Below are 18,420 nucleotides of genomic sequence, written 5' to 3' on the forward strand. Positions count from 1 at the left end.
TTATAGGTCACATTAAAGGTGGGAAAAGTTTTGAAATGATTTATTGTGGTCTCATTTTTTATATCACAAAAACCTGGCATTTTAACAGGGGTGTGTACACTTTTTATAGCCACTGTAGTCGCAATTTACACTATCAGTCTTCGTATGCAATCTCTCTTGCTTTCTTTATTTCTGTGACTGAATAAACATAATTGATTAAACATTATTCTTAGTTATGAGAATATACAAACAGAATAACTAAAAATGTGAGGCACTGGGTTTATTTTCTTGTATTGTATACCTCTATATAATGTATTTGTCCTTGTATAGCTGCTTCAATTTGTATGATGTAAAAACTTTCTTGACTATCAAACTTAGGCTGATGTTATGTAATAATTTCTGTGACTGTATGGAGCTTTTCTCCCTGAGCCTCCGCTGAAAATGTGTTGTTTGGCCCAGTGGACTTTCTCTGTCAACAAATGTCAATAAATAAATAAATAAATTTGTTTACCAGGATAGTCTGACTGGGCTAATATCCCATTTTCATCGGAGACTTGAGAAGAAAAGCTCCAGAGAAAAAAAAAACTATTTAGTATCATACATGACAAAACATAATAACTTCAAGTACATCAAGAGTATTGTACAGTAAAAGAAAGGGAAAAAACAGAATAGCAGGATGGACCAAGAAATAAGAATTCATATTCTAGCAAGAGTAAAAGCAAATTATTCATGGGAAGACATTATTTTAGAAACACAGTCAGAAGCAGGCTTTTAATGGTCTGTGTTATAGGCTACATTCACTCTTCTATACTTTGACCTTGAACCTATTCAAAACTGTGCCCTTCAAATAGAAAGTGTGTACTGGTACAGTCTTAGCGTGCTATTCCTAGCCTGAAGCATGATAGGTGGCTGCTTTGCAAGTTTTGTTTAGGTGCCTTTGCTATTGATATTCACTCTGTATTTGTGCATGTTTGTTTATTACTTGGATACCTCTTTATTTTCATTGTATAAAATTTAATTTATTGGCAGCACTATAAAATTGTGAGGGGTGGGTTTTGAGGTGTGAAATACATTCCGTTAATGTATATTGACATACATATCAGCAATCTGCGAATAGCAGCAAGGTAAAAAAATAAGACTGTGGGCCATCTCAATCATATAAAGGAGGAAAGTCCAGATAATGACCTGGATGATCCAAATTAGAGTAGCAGACTGAACAATGGAGGAGGCAGATATTGAAGGATATGAGTGAGGAGCAGACACTGGATTGACCTTCTAAGTGGGGTGGAAGTGATATAGCCCAATGCAGAGGTGTTTCACCTGAGCCCCCTGGATACCTTTGGGATTCACAAATGGCCCCAGCAATAATGGATTAATTATGGGGGAGTAGTAGTTCAGCTACTAGACCTAGCATGGATGTGGGCCACTGAGGAACCAGGCTAGTTAAATGATGTCTCAAGGTGGACCAAAAAACGTGTGCAATATGTCAAGATTGCATAGCATACTAATCTATTCTTTCAAAGACTTTACATGTACAGTGATTGCATTATGGGATATGTACATTGTAATACAGCTTTTGTCCAGTTTTAATAGAGACAAATACCACTGACATTATATCCAGTTGCTTTATTCCCTGTATTATCCTTATTACCTGGTCAACACCCTGAAGGGCTTTAGACTTCCAGTTTTCAGTGATATTTTCTTTGCTTCCAGCAAAAACAAATATACCAGCTGCTTCTGGTGTCTACTTCTTCCCACTTCTGCTGGCAATTTAATAAAATGTTTCCTTATATAAACTACAATTGTTTCCCAAAACTAGCACCAGTAGATAATAAGGCAGCAGCTATTTAGGATGCTGCAGCTACCATGAGGAAGCATTAGGACTGGGAGAGGAAGCCCACATAGCCATGAACAGCCCACTCTCCAACACCCAACTGTCTATTGCTGAGAGAATGGATGGATGGTTCCACCCCAAGCTTCAGGGTTCCTACCTTGGATAAGGAATAAATGGGACTTGCTATTGCCACTACAGAAGGAATGAATGAGTTGTTTGGGTGTCCAGAGTTTCGCAGAATGCCCAGATTTTTGGTGTGTTCCTCATAAAATTTGTGGTTTCCTGGCAAATCAATACAGCTGAAGCTACTAAATAATGATATACATTTGAGTTTCAGACTTCATATCCTTCAGAAAATGCATGACAATACAAATCATGTTGTTCTGGTAACTTTCTAAGTTGATAAGAACGTTGTTTAAAATCTGTCCCTATTTTTTGGTCTTTCTTCCCGCATTTCTTTAGGCTTTGTCCAGATTTCTTGCTCCAACAGGTTGAGAGGTATGGGTTTCCAAAGGAATTATGCTGTGGGCAAAACAAAATGGTAAGCATTTGAAATGTTGGGACCCACTAGATCAAGCTCCAAAACACAGAGACTCAGTGGCAAAAAACAAATGACTTGTGTGTATATCTATAAAATGTATACACACACACACACACACACACACATATATATATATATATATATATATATATATATATATATATATATATATATATATATATATATATATATATACATATATATATATAGATGTGTGTGTGTGTGTGTGTGTCTGTGTATGGAATAGTGCCTTTTCTTCAAGATATGGTGATCTTAGAGTTATTATATATAAGTTTGGGGAGGGGGGAAGGCTCCTGCAAAAAAGAAGTATAAAGGAGAAAAATGATGTTCGGGATTTGCTCTTTTCCTGCATGTCCAATCTTTTTTTTTTCATTGTATCGACACTCAACATTCCATGTACCATCATTTCATGATGGAGCCCAAAAATACTGTATTTCCAAATGCACTTCTTCCCGTGAATAACATATGTTTACTCTAGAATCTGTGGCTTTCTCTTTGGGTTAAGGCTGATATCAGCTTCCTTTTGTGTGGTCCTATTTGATACAGGTCACCAGAATGCCTTTTGCAATGCACAGCACCAAAATGAAGTCCATGTCTATTTTCAGATTGCTAGACCTTCTAGGTCAAGCAGTGTATAAATCATTGTCAATACAGAGAAGCTTATTAAATGTAATTAGTTATATTCTGCACCTTTACTTCTTATACCACAATATGATATTTATGCAGAATTATAGACAAGATCAGCAGAACCCTTTCCATGTTGCTGTGCTGTGTTTTCCATTTTAAGCATTTTTTTTTTTTTCATGAAAATTTTGCCCTTTCTAATGTCTGGTTGCATTTTAACCTCTCCCTGATAATTGCAGGAATTTTTATATCAAATGAGGAGGAAGGATACATCTATTGGTAACTCATGGACACAAATGATTCTGCATGTGTGTGTGTGTGTGTGTGTGTGTGTGTGTGTGTGTGTGTGTGTGAGTTGAGGCAGGGAATATCAGCAATAACCATCAGTATCTATTTGTCTTTGAATGCCTAAAGGACTAAATCAAAATAACTGCATGCTTTTGTCTGGGTTGGTGTAGACTTTAGTAACTGCTGCCAGGGTAACGTGAAGTTTTCTGCTTGCTGCAATTTTAAGAATGCAACTGCCATGGTCATTTATGTACTTGTCATTTTTCAGGTTATGTATTTATGTGAAAGGATATGTAGACATACCACCTTTTGAAATCAGATTAGGTAGATTTAATATGCAACTTTAACAAATGGGATGCCATTAAATATATTACATGTATTACAATATTTGAATGTAATGCTCCTTTGCCTGAAATATATCAGTAAAGCAAACAACATTAAGACCCGGAGTATCATGGTCCTCCTGTTTTTTTCCCTAAAAATCTGGACTGAGGAAGACAATAAAAAGCTGGCATTGTAGCTAATTCTAGTAGTGAGAGTAAAAAAGCTGCAAATTATCTACATTCTGCAGACACGATTTTGAATCTCAAAACTGCAGTTTCACAATGTATGACTCTTAAAACATCACATACCAAAGCAAAATTTGCAAATTGCTTCTTAAAACAGACACGTCAAACCCACTCACTGAAGACAAACAAATTAGTATTTCAATAATTCTGAAAACAATTAATAACATATACATCGCTGGTGCAAATTGTTTTCCTTAGGTACGTCCGTTTAATTATCTGAAATCATTAAATGTGTAATTATGTGTATCTTAGAATTTTGGCAATCTCTGAACAAGCTGTGCTGAAACAAAAGACTGAGGAAACAAAAGTCATTATGGGCTTATTATGTTTGAAGAAGGATTTATCATGTGAAAAGTTCGCACATTTCCCTGGTGAGAAAAGTGCAAGAGATTTATTATATTAACATTGTTCATTCTGTCTGTACACCCAAATCCATTTCTAACTCTGCAGCACAGAAGGCTTAGTTGATCAAAAAAGTCTCAGTGTCCTTTAAAGGTCTATTTGAAGTTTAAATGTCATACGACACAATGGTCGGTAATTACTGATCATGGTCTAGTTTCAAACTTTGCATCCTCACTTCCAACAAAAGTTAACAAAAAGCAAAATACAATGGTAGATAATTAGAAGCTATTATAAGTAAGAAGGAAATGTGCCAGAAAGATTTGTGATAGAAACCAGTGAGTATGGCCCTGTAAGGCTTAGGCCCTAATGATATTAATGTGTAGCCTGTTTCAGTAACGGGAAATATTCTTTTGTATTCTTTGAAAAGTGATTTACAATTGTCATTATGATTGGTGCAGTAGTTTTCTACCACTAATAGTATATTTTGGCATAATCATGTAAGTACAGTCCAGCTGTCCATTCACGATCCCTTTTTTGCCACTTTTAGACATGGGGTTAGGGTGTCACTTGAACAGTGACAATCATCTAGAGCGAAAGATCACACCACCTGGTGGCTGTCCTTGCTTCAGTTTTTCTTCCTTACCACATAGATGTGCAGGAAAAAAACAGGGCATGCAGAGAAAACCCACATGAACGCAGGGAGGACATGCAGACTCTGCAAAGAAGGCATCCCAGCTGAGAATCAAAATGCTCAACCCTTTGCTGTGTTGCAACAATGCTATCTGCTAAACCACAGTGCCACACTATATCAGTAAAATAATATTGTAAAAAATGAAAAATTCAAGACATAAAATGCCAACACTGAAAAATTCCAGAAATGAAAAGCTATACTATAAAGCATTTTTCCTGATTTTTTATTTATGTGTGACCTCAGACTTTGTTATAGTTAGGCAAGGTTTGATGGTGGTGGTGAGTACACATCTTTCTCAAATGCATTTTGTTTGAATGCTTTGAAAAAACGGATGTTTTTTATGTTTATATTAATTCATTCTTTGTGCAATCTCTATGCAAATAATCCTGCAGATTTGCTTTTACTTTTTTAAACCTTTCTGTCTGCTCTATTCCATCCCCATTCTCATGTGTTACCTATTCAGTACAGCAATGCTTTCAAAGTAATTTGTCTTATGGTGTGTTAGTAACACATCCAAACCCCATTGTTTGCTTCTCCTTTACTATTTCACTTTCTGCTTTCCATTCCAACTAATTATGATTAAGTAAAACAGAAAAAATGAACAGACTATGGTCTTTGGCCACAGAGGCTAATGAATTGCTCATGTATTCATTTTCTTGTGCACAAATCGTGTTGAGTAATTGAAACATTCCAGCAAGTGGACTTCACTCATACAATCTTTGTTGCTATATCATTCAACCAACTGTGTAATGTGTAATGATGAGTATTGTTTTGTTATTAATGGTGACTAAAAATGAACATGTGAAAAGAGAAGCAAAAGGTCTTTATCATGGATATCCAACTAAAAGGGCTTATATTGTGATTCTGCAATATATGGGGTGCTTTTGTGCCACTGATAAATATATTACTTTGCTTCAAAAAACTTTCAAGTGAGATCAAACCCACACTAATATATTTGAATACAGAACTCTGGTTATTAGGGGATAAGCTCCATAGTACCTATAAGTCACCTTTACCCCTTAATATAGTCTTTACTTACAAAGGTTTTAATGGTGGCCTAATGGTTAAGGTGTTTGCCTTACAAACGCAAGGTGCAGCGTTTGAGTCTCACAAGGGATAAATGGCTAGGCTTAAAATGGCTCGCAAGGGCAGTTAGCTTAGTACTAATCTATGAAATATGCCTAAACCTTATGTATACCTTCATTTGTTATTGATATCTGTCTTTATTACTCACATATGTATTGCTGTGTGATGTTTTCACTTTTGGGAAGATTTGCTGCTACTTCTGTTCTATGTACTAGTGAAAGTAATATTGCCAATATCTGGCAACAATATACATATAATTTATTGCCACTGCCTAGGTCATAGATAAATACAGGTCTTGAACTAGCCCAGCTACTTACCTAACAAATATATAAACCGTACCTTAGGGTACAATATTATTATTAGGGTACAATATTATTATTTTGCTTGACATTCAAATCTGTCTGATAAAACAGGCTTGACTGATCATCAGTCACTTTAAAGCAACAGAAGATGCTGCTAAAAGCTATGATAAACCTCAAAATTGCTGATTTTTACAGACAAGAATGAGATTCATATCCATGTAGCTCAGAATGCTGAAAAGCAGCCATCAGATCTAAGGTAATATTTAAATAATCTAATAAAAATGGAGTCATCATCATCATCATCTCTCTCCTGCCAGTAGGTCCATTTCTGAATGCAACCATTGAAAGCAAACCTGAGCTGGAATGGAACTAGACTTATAAAGAGAGATAATTAAGAAACAAAACGATTATACAATCTTGGCAAACACTGATATTAATGGGCAAAAAATAAAAAGAAATATACATTTGCTATGCATTTTGCACAGTGCACATTAGGGCTACATGACAAAATGCACCCAGATAGTAATGGTGATATGCACAAAGGGTGGGAAGCATAGCCTGTTATATAGTTTGCTTATACTTTGCATAAGCTGAGATCAGACGTGGGTAAAACAATTTGTTTTCCAGAGCTGCCAGGATGGTTTGCAAATGTGCAGAACAGTGGCATGATGTGGGTATTCATGCCATGCAGAACAGAAGCATTTCTTTGGGGAAAACATTTAAAACTGGTGACAACTCTGACCTTGTCAAAATATTCCTAAAGCAAAAAAAGAAAAATGCTACAGCTTAACAATTAAATTTCTTGAAGCTGGTTACAAAGACAGAGTGCTGAGACAATCTCTTGAGTTCACGTGTATTAAATCTTTAATGCCCCAATAATCTGATCACGTATAATTATTGCATGAAATGTGAGACACTGCACACATACAGCCGTAAAGTAAAAAGAAATACAACAAAATTTGCAAGATGCTGATCTCATGAAATCTACAGCAGGTGCCACATATATGGATTCTGTCCTTCAACTGGTAATTGTCACCACTGTAGCATTATCAGTATGTATGTGACTCTGGCATCCCATTGAAGGTGAAAAATGTCGGTACCTGTGAAATGACTTCTAAAAGTGGCAAGATGGGCAATCTGGCAGTATAGAGAGATAAAGCCCAGTCTCTGATGCAGGCGGACCAAGTTCAATTAGCAGCTCCAACACCTGACAGAGCTGGTAGAGAGGATGTGAAATTCCTATCCTGGGAGGAAGTGTCATGCCAACAGCTCTGTGGAGAAGTTCTGATGGAGACCCAAGCTCAGAGAGAAATAGATGTCAGGCTGGGGGCAGGGTAGATGGTACAGTGCACATGCCTCTTGGGCCTGGGGGTGGAGATGCATGCCATAGTTCCCCAAACTCAGCCAACCACAGCATAAATGTTAGGACTGGAGATGAGGGTATACAGGGCTACCAGAAAAAAACAGCCCACCATGGATGACAGCAGCACCCTAGAAGCTCATCCCATGCCACTGCTGAGTGAAGAAAATGCATAACTTGAAACCTCAGATGAAGAGGTTCATGGGGTGGGAAGGCAAATTTAAAGGTAGAGGGGTCCAGGCAAAGAAAAAAGAAACGCTAAACATGATGAACAGTCATACTTCTCAATGTTGTAGAGCAAGAAATATGGACACAGCTAGAAATAAAAGTGGGACAAAGGCTCAAAAATAAGCACAATTTTTAAATACTGTTCTTACAAACTTAGAAAGTTGAAAGAATAACAGGTTTTGCATTAGCATGAATTTTCTGAAAGGGTATGAAGTCTGAAACTCAAATGTCTGCCAATGTTTTCTAACATCAGTCTTTAATGGTTTGTCACTATTTTGCCAGAAAACCACAAATTTATGAAAAACAGACAAAAATGGTGGCTAAAATCTGGACATTCTGTGAAAATATGTACAAATGAGAGGTCTGAGAACAGTTCATATTGGAAGGATTCACTGATGTGTAAGAATCTCCTGAGACCCTGGATAAGGGTAATAAAAAAGTGGATAGATACAGTTCATACTGTAACTGTACAATTAGATGCAGAGTACCACAACGGAATATTATGCTTACATACATTGATGTACATAATATACTACCCAGGCGACACTAAGTATAATACCCAAGAAGCTTCTTGGTTTTACAGCCAGTTACTGGTGAACTTGATAGCACTGATTGCAGGCTATATAGGCAATTCCAGCATTCTCTTCCATTGCATGGTCCAATAACAATGAGACTGGTATTATTTCAGATTTGTCTGGAGATGTTCATACTGCTTTTACTACAGAACTGTAGTTGGAAAAAATGTAGTCCTTATTTGATGGTTGCAGTACTCCAACAGGGTTTTCCATAGTTCAGCATCCAAGCTCATTTGTGGTTGGAGGGTGGTATTACAACTAGTTGTCATTTTCCTGTACAACTGTCCAAGTTAAACTTTGGAACTTCCAAGTCCTTTGTGTATGTTATAGCCCCAGGAGCAAACTATGGGTTCTCCTTTAATTTTCATCTGCCTGGTAATGTGAAGTCCTTCTTCTAGAAAATTCTGGGCTTCCTTAATGACTCTGTATTGATGCCCCAAACTAGTTAGTCTTCACAATGGGCTTTGGCTTTACTCATGTGATTATCTCTGATACCTATAATTTTAGACATACTCTGGACTCGGTGGGCTTTCCATCTCAGTATGTCTTCCTAAGTTTGGTCAGATCACTATCTTGCTCAAGTTGCTGTTACCTAAGTTACAGCCTTAGAATCCTGAGTTATAGAAATCTGTATGTTGTGAGTATTGATAATTTCTAGACCTTTGATTGCTTTTACAGCCTTGAATGTTGCTGTTTTGCTGTTGGCCAGTGGTCTTGTTGTATTTTTGTATTTCTCAGCTATTGTAAGGTGTCTGAATAGCAAGGAGCTATTCCTCAGTCATAGCTCAGAGGTGGTTAATAGGTTACCAGCACAAGAGATATTTTAAGCCTATCCAAGTCTGCCCCAAATTTACCAAAATATTGCTGACATATGTCAATACACCAAGGAATTTTACGGTTACGTGATGTGCCACGCAATCACAGCCCTTAAGGCAAAATAACATACCCAACATACTAGTAATAGGTGATTCTATAGCCAGACACACTGATGTCCCACTCACTAGGCTGAATAAGGAGAAGGTAACTGTTAGATGCCTGTCGGGTGCCAGGATCCGCCACATAACACAAGCACTCAGGTCACTCCAGAACAAGTACAAATATGACTCTGTCATTGTCCATGTTGGTGTGAATGACCTGAGTCATCCCTCCCTGCGCTACATGAAAAGAGACATGGAAGATCTCTCTGATCATGTACCCCAGGCCAGTATGACCTTGACCCTGAGTAGCATCCTGCCCTCACCAAGAATGATACCATGGTATAAAGAAAAAATTATCAAGTTAAACAATTGGCTAAGTTTCTGGTGTCATTCAAAGGGGATCCAGTGTCTGTCCACCTGGGATGACATGCTCAACAAGCCACACTGCTTCGCTAAAGATGGCTTGCACCTGTCACCGTTAGGCTTTCAAATACTGGCCAAAGCTCTTGCCACCCCCATAGTGCCTTTTTTAGGCAATGCTCAAAAGACAAACCCACCACCATAAATAGCACAAGTAACAAAAAACTGAGGGTAATGCTACTCAATGCCAGAAGTCCAAACCTCAAAATGCACTCGAGGCACTTCTCAGTATGGAGAAAATCAATATATGTGCAGTAACAGAAACCTGGTTTTAGGCTCCAGAGAGCACCCCAGCACTACTAGCTACAACTCATACCATACATTTCAGCCACAGAACTCAGATTGAAATACAAAAGGTGGGGGCATATCCATATTCATCAAGGATACCCACACCTCCAAGTTAGTGGCACAGCACGATGCTTCAGAGATCATCCATGTGCAGCTAACAACATGTTAAACTGCAATTCAAATTGTAGCTTGCTACAGATCACCTACCATGTCCCAGGACCCCCATTCCACATTTCTGGAAACATTGGGAAACATAAAGGTCCTACCAAACACCCTAATATTGGGTGATTTCAATCACCCAAACATTAACTGGGAGAACTACTCAAGTACTAACTCCCTTGCCCAACATTTCCTAGAATTTATAAAGTCAAATGCTCTGGATCAACTGGTCAACACTCCCACCAGAGGTGACAACATATTGGACCTGGTCATCACCAACATGGGCAACTGGTATTCCACTCCAGAGGTCAACCCTTCGCTGGTTAGATCTGACCATAAACAAATCACTTTGGATATCCACATTCCACCCCCACCCCCGGACAAGAAAACCATTGTGAAAAACTTTTCAAAAACAAACTTCACATTACTTAAGACCGAGGTGGAAGTTTCAAAGCCCCCATGCTAAAGGATAATGCTGTCCAAGCTGCAAAATTCTTTACTAATGCATTCTACGGGCACCTACAAGAATGCATGGATCGTGCTATCCCAAGCAAAACCAAGACTCACTCCTCCAAGAAAACAAAACCAGTCTGGTGGACTCCTGCCATAAACAAGCTATACAATAGAAGGAGAAAACTAGTACAGAAAAGAGTAAAATCACATGAAGGGAAGACATCCCTGATCAGTATCAGCAAGAAACTATGATCTCTAATAAACTCATCCAAGCGAGCTTCGGAAGAAAATTACCAAGGATTCCAAAAATAACCACAAGGCATTCTTTAGCTATGTCAAGAATCTAAGTGGCAATGCTCAGATCTGCTCAGAGTTAGTGCAGAATGGCACAAAATACAGTGAACCGACCAATATCGCCAACATCCTAGCAGACAGGTTCAGCGCAAACTTCACCCCCTCTCACCCCCAAAAAGGCCCATAACCATACCAGAAGAATGTAGAGCCCCTTAAATCACAGACACTCAGGTTAAAACAGCCCTCTCCAAAGTCAAAGACACAGCATCAATGGGACCAGACAGTGTCCCAGACTGCATCCTACATGAGCTCAAAGACGAACTAACCCCTCACCTAAACACACTGTTCAAACTCAGTCTGTCCACAGGCTACATATCCATAGAGTGGCGCACAGCAATGGTTATTCCACTCCACAAAGGTGGAGCCACAACAGACCCCAGGAACTATCTCCCTATAAGCTTGACTAGCTTGGTTTGCAAGGCTATGGAGTGCATCATCATGGAACTCATTAACAGAGACATTGGGAACCTCCAAACACTGGACCATACCCAGTTCAGCTTTGTTAAGGGCAGATCATGCCTCCTAAACCTGGTGGACTTCTTTGAGATGGTTACCAAGGCTATAGACGAGGGAAAAGTGGTACACACAGCCTACCTAGACCTCGCAAAGGCCTTCAACATCATTCCCCATTCTGGTATTTTAGACAAGCTCACCAGCCTGAACATAAACCCCTACGTCACAAGATGGATTGCCAGGATAGAACCCCCATGGTGAGAGTTGCGGGAGCTAGGTCCGACTCTAAACTGATTACAAGTGGCGTTCCCCAGGGCTCAGTTCTAGGACCCCTCCTGTTCAGCATATACTTCTCAGAGGTACAGGCAAGCACAGGAGGACTATGGCTGACCAGGTTCACAGATGACTGCAAACTAGGGGCTATAATTGACTCTCTGGCTGACACATACATCCTCCAAAAGGGTCTCACTGAGACAGATACCTTGTGTCAAACTCATGGCCTCAAGCTAAATGCCAAAAAGTACATAGTCATCCCCTTTGGAAAAAATAAAGTACCCACACACTACCACATAGGTGTTAGTCCCCTAAATACAGAAGATGTAATAAGGGATCTGGGGATCCAAGTAGATAGTAATCTCTCCTTTGATAATCACATTACCAAAGTCATTAGAAAATCCTTCTACGTGGCCCACCTAATCACAAAAGGGTTCGCATCCAGATCAAAAGAGGTCATTGTGTCCCTGTACTCATCACTCATCAGACCCATCATAGAGTACAACTCCTCATTTGGGATGTACCTTACAAGACACCTGCAACAGCTGGAAAGACCACAGAAGTACCTCACCAAGAGGATCACTGGCCTCAAACAGATGCCCTATGCAGCTCGACTGAAGAAACTCCAGCTATACTCGGTTGCATACCGCCTACTCAGAGGTTATCTCTGCCTGACATACAAGGCCATGTCCAACCCAGAATCGATGGACATGCTCCACCTAAAGGAAACCTTATCCCCTCGAGCCACATGCTCTAGGGATCTAAACCTCACCACAACATTAAATAGGACGTGCTGGAGGGATAGATTCCTGTCCCAAAGACTTTCCATGCTTTGGAACAAGATTCCAATCTACATTAGGTAGAGCTCCTTGCTAACACTCTTCAAGAGAAACCTTGATGAGTGGATGGGAAACAGAAAGTTTACCCCGGGGATCACTTCAGTGGCTCTGCTGGACAGAGGCACAGGGAACTAATCTTAGGGGGTGATGAACGCCAACACATTCTGGATAGGCTTATAAATGTCTTCGGGCAGATAGCCTAGTACCTACCTATGAACCTATGAACCTATTATAAACTTGTTTAAACATGCAATGCACAGACATAGGCACTTATAATAATAATTTCCTCTATATACCCAAAAAGCAGCCAAGCTAGTGTGTTGTAATTACCACTTTACAGATTTACACACAGAGGAACACTGAACCAAGAATCTTGTCATTGATTGTAGCTTACTTAACATCACCCTAGCTAAACTATTCTATACCATCTTGGTACTACCCCCTTTATAGCCTACTATATTAATACTGGAAACCAAGGATCTGAACTTTCCTACCATCTCTTTAGCTACTTTGTAGACATGGAATATAAATCAAACCAGAACTATATAAAAATCAGGCATCAACTGAATGTGTCAAATAAACAAATGAAAGAATATAAGGTGAAGGATCAGATGACAAGGCAAGAAATGTGGAAAATGCATAAATATAGTTGCAAGTATAGAAAACTTCTGGAAGAAGCTGATGTTATCAGGATTGAATGCAGGAATGGTTGGGAAGAAGTGAATTCAAACCAAAAGATGAAAGGTTAATATTGGTGACCCAAGATAGTGGTGGACTACATGCACCTTGGTTTAAAAAATCCATTGAACAAGTGGGAGAAACAGACAAATGTAGGTTTTGTAAAACAGAACTGTAAACAGTCACACACCTTGTTGCTGGATGTGACATACTAATGACAGAAGGCTTGTATACTGAAAGACATAATAATGTGGCAAGACTGTTGCACTGGGGATTGTGCAAAGATTATAATAATGAAGTAGCTGAAAAACACTGGAAACATGAGCCATACATAATCCAAGAGCTCAATCATAGCTCTCTTCGTATCATAGAAAATGATGAAATCTACATCACATGGGATAACCCATTGCCAACAGTTCAAAAGATACATAAGAGAAAATCACATATAGTGGTCCATGAAAAGAAGACAAAAGTAGCATTGATCATTGAAATTGCTACACCCAGTGACTACAGTGTCTTATGTACAGAGAGAGGCACAAAGTCATAAAATACCAGGATTTGCAGGTAGAAACGAGAACAATATGGAAGAAAAATACCCAGACAGTTCCAATAGTAGTAGGAGCAATGGGTCTTATAAAAAAGAATCTACAATCATATTTAGATATGTTACCAATACATGTAACTGTACGAATTGCAGGCGTCATTACTGGGCACATTGCTGGTGCTGCGAAGAGCAGGTTTGACTGACATCAAAGATTGAAACAATACTAATTTCATGAACTTTAATCATACTTTGACTTAGGAATGGAGTCCATTCCTGTCATGGTATTAGAAACCTAAAAGACTTGGAGAAATTAAAAAAGGGAATAGACATGGGCATCTGGATACAATGTAGAAATTGTCTCATGTTTTCTGACAACCTCCTAATTCTCAAACAATATGATACAGTACATTAGAGATGTAGTTATATAGTCACTGATGGTGACTCTCACATACAGTCACTAGAAATACCAAACAGGTTGTTAGAAATGCACAACACAACACCTGCTGCACTAACTACAGGACAAACACATAGGCCCGCATATGTTGAGGCTATTAAAAGTAATTTAACCAAACCTTAAAGACTTTCTTGAATGCAGTAATTACGATAATTATCCTTGGCAACCACAAAAACATACTAAAAACTACACTCACCACATCACATTCAGCCTCACCTCACAGTGTCTCAACATCTAAGCCCATAAGGCAGACCACCGCACAACCCAATATTGGTCATAAGTGAGTCCATTGTGAGGCATACCAGTGTTCTACTAATCAGGCAGGAGATGATCACAGTCAACTGTCTATCAGAGCCAAGGAGCCACCAAATAACATATGCACTCAAGTCACTGAACCACAATTACCAGTATGGGTCAGCAATAGTCCACATTAGTGTAAATGTACCAGGTAGATGGATCGCTAACTCTGTAGTGCAACATAAGGTGGGTGCTACATTGTTGAGTGTATTATATTTCGAATGAGATGTAAAACTGAGGTACCATCTGCATGATTTGGTGGTAGCTCAGGTGGATGTAAAAGATCTCATGACATTTATTAAAAAGAGTAGGAGGAATTCCCTGACAAACTGGCCAAATTTCCACCAGCAGTATATATACTACCTTGGGTCTCTCCTGAAAAGAAGCCACTTGCCTAGTGGGACTAACCTCATCAATGAAGGAGATGGAGAAAGAAAGAAAGAAAGAAAGAAAGAAAGAAAGAAAGAAAGAAAGAAAGAAAGAAAGATGACTTGAGACATAGCTCCCAAGCCTATATGAAGATATATATGATTGAGTTCTTGGACTATGTGCTTCAGGCCAATATGAGCTTAGCATTGTGCATCATTCTACCTTCTCCAACTGTTTAATTAACATTTATTTACAGGGAAAATCCAACTGGGACAGAGCCCATTTTTACCGGAGGCCTGGAAAAAAACACTCCAAATGCATGTCTTTGGAATGTGGGAGGAAACCAGAGCACCCACAGGAAACCCACATAAATGCAAGGAGGACATGTAGATTCTACAGAGAAGGCACCCAAGTAGAGAATAAAACCGGATAACCTCTTGCTGTGAGGTGACAATGTTAACCACTGCAACACTCTGCCCCCCAAACTATGATGGCACAATTTGAACAAAAGATAATTGAATTTAATAATTGGTTTAGATTTTGGTGTCATTCAAAGGGAGTACAGCCTGGAAGGATATGACTGACAGACAATGCTGCCTCACCAAGGGATGGTCTGTAACTGTGTCCATTATGCTTTTGTATATATTGGCTAACATTTTATCCACCTCCATAGTGCCTTTTATGGCACTGTCAAACTGGATAAACCACCTGATGTAGCTAGACCTACTCTGAATAATCTATAAGTGTTACTGTTCAATGTCTAAACAAAAAAAGTCCACACCCTGCAAGGTCTCTTCAGCCTGGTTGGAATTAAAAAGTGTTTGTGTAGAATAAAGTTTAGAGCACCCAGCTTGAACATGGAATAGCACTACCATATCCTAGCACTATATAACATCTTGTCCATAGCCCCAGAAACTATCCTAGGAACCCCCTGTTGAAACCCAATTATTAATCCTAAACAGCCTACCTCATTACAGGAGCAGAAAACATGGATACAATTTCCAATTGTCTCTTTGGCCAGTTTGGTAGATTTTGGCATGTTAAGGTAATTTAGCAATTGTAATTAAGTAATGTAAATCCACAACTTCTTTGAAAGCAAAAATCTCACATACAAATGAGATTGTCAGGAATACCCACACTACATATCTTACACACACTGTTCACCACACAAACAGATTGTCTTATGTTTTGGTGCTTAAAAGAAACCTACCCAAATGTCAAAGACCTTCAAAGACACCAAACAGCAACAAAACCCCTCAGCAATCACTAAAATACTCACCAAAAGCAACATCAAACATCTGACATAAGCCTACACCCAACAGCCTCCCAAGAGCAATGCTCATAACACCCACATATAGTTTACCTAACACTCCTATCATTGGGGAATCCATTGTGCAACATACAAATGACCCACTCACCAGGTTAGATGAGGAGTAGGTAACAGTTGTTTATCTGGCATCAGGATCTGCAATATCATGCACACAGTCAGGTCACTGCACCCTAGGTTGCAATATGATTCTATCACACTCCATGTGGGTGTAAATGAGCTGAGACATACCTCACTGAACTATATGAAAAGGGACATAATGGACCTCTCAGAATATGTGTCACAGATAGGTATGCATCTTGCACTGAGAAGCATTCTACCTTCACAAAAGATGATTCCACAGCATGAACATAAAATGGTTTTACTAAAAAGCTTAGTTTCTGGTGTCAATCCAGGTGGAACCAATATCTGTCTGCATTGGAGGACATGATCTACAGACCACATCGCTTTGCCAAAGATGGGCTACAACTGTCCACCCTAGGCTTTCAGATACTATCCAAAACTTTATCCAGCACCTTAGAGCCTTTTTTAGGCAATACTAAAAAGACTAAACTATCAACATAGTGAAAATGTCTCCAAGCTACCTTAAGGTGTTATTGCTCACTGCTAAGAGCCTGAACAAAAAACTCCACAACCCTTCAAGCCCTCCTCACTTTGGATAATATAGACATCTGTGCTGTGACCAAGACTCAGTTTAAAGTCATAGAAAGTATCCTGACAGTGCAAAGCTTCATAGCCTTCCATGCATTTAGATGAACAACAACACAGACTGAGGCCAAATGTGTTTCATCTCAATCTCCATTCACAACAATCATACCTACAGGTTGGTTAAGCAGGATAATACCATGGAGGTCCTCCATGTGCAAATCACCAGAGATAAGGCCCCTCACCATATCATGCTTATGTACAAGTCACAATCTCTGCCCCTAGAGCCTCACAACTCTTACCTAAACCTATTAGAGGCACTCACCATCCAGCCAAACACCCTATTCATGGGTGAATTTAACTACCCCTATATAGACTGGGAAACTTACACAGCCTCAAACTCACAGGCACAACATTTCCAATATGAAGTCAGGATCAGTGTGACCATGTCCACCAAGAGACCGATCACCAACAGAGTACCCCAGAGTTCCATCCTATGTCCACTCCACATACATGCAGCTAAAATAGTAAAAAGGTCATTCTCTGTCACCCAACTTATAGGTAAAGGTATGGCATCCAGATCCACAAAAGTTATAGTACCACTCTATTTAGCCCTTATTGGACCTATTATTGAATACAGTGCTGATACTGGCATGTATCTAACCAGATTCTTGCAACAGTTGGTATGTCCACAAACGTTTCTCACCAAGAGAATTCAGGGGATGAACACTCTGTCCTACATGGATCTCCTAAAGGTGCTGCCTCTGTATTCAGTCTCCTACAGGCTGCTGAGAGGGGATCTTTGCCTGGCTTACAGGGCTTCCTAAGAACCAGTGCTGATGGATCTGTTGCACATGCGCAAAACAAACAATAATAAAAACACTAGATCCAGGGATCTAAATTTTTTTTGTGACATAAACAGAATGTGGTGGAGAGATAAATGTGTGTCTAAAAATACCACTGCACTATGGAATAGTCTTCCTATCCATTTAAAACAGAGTTCATCCTTGACACTGTTCAAGTGAAAACCTTGACAATTGGATGGGAAATCTTAAATTTACTCCAGGTATGGTACCCATGTGCCTTATGGACATAGGTCATCAATAAGAAAAGTATTATGCTAACTAACACCAACTATAAATCATTAGTTACCTCCCTACTAACTTGCCCCCTCATATAGATGCCCATGATACTCAGAACACAAATGGTTTGGTGCGTGTGCCTATGCTTGCAAGGCCTTAGTGGCCAGTAGCCTTGAAACAACCTATGATCCTATGAATTTATGAACTCATAATAGTCGAAGTACCATACCATATTTTTGGGAGCTATTGGTCCCCCTCTATGATCCAGGAAACCCATACACCCATACTACTTACTTAAATGTACTGGAGTCACTCTTCATTTATCCCAGTGCCATAGTCATTGGGAACTTGAACCACCCCACTATAAACTGGGAATCATGCACAACACTAAACTTGCAGGCCTAAAGATTCATGGACTTTGTCAACAC

Source organism: Protopterus annectens, chromosome 3.part1 (assembly GCF_019279795.1).
Source record: "Protopterus annectens isolate FY-2018-M chromosome 3.part1, PAN1.0, whole genome shotgun sequence".
Taxonomy (NCBI): Eukaryota; Metazoa; Chordata; order Ceratodontiformes; family Protopteridae; genus Protopterus; species Protopterus annectens.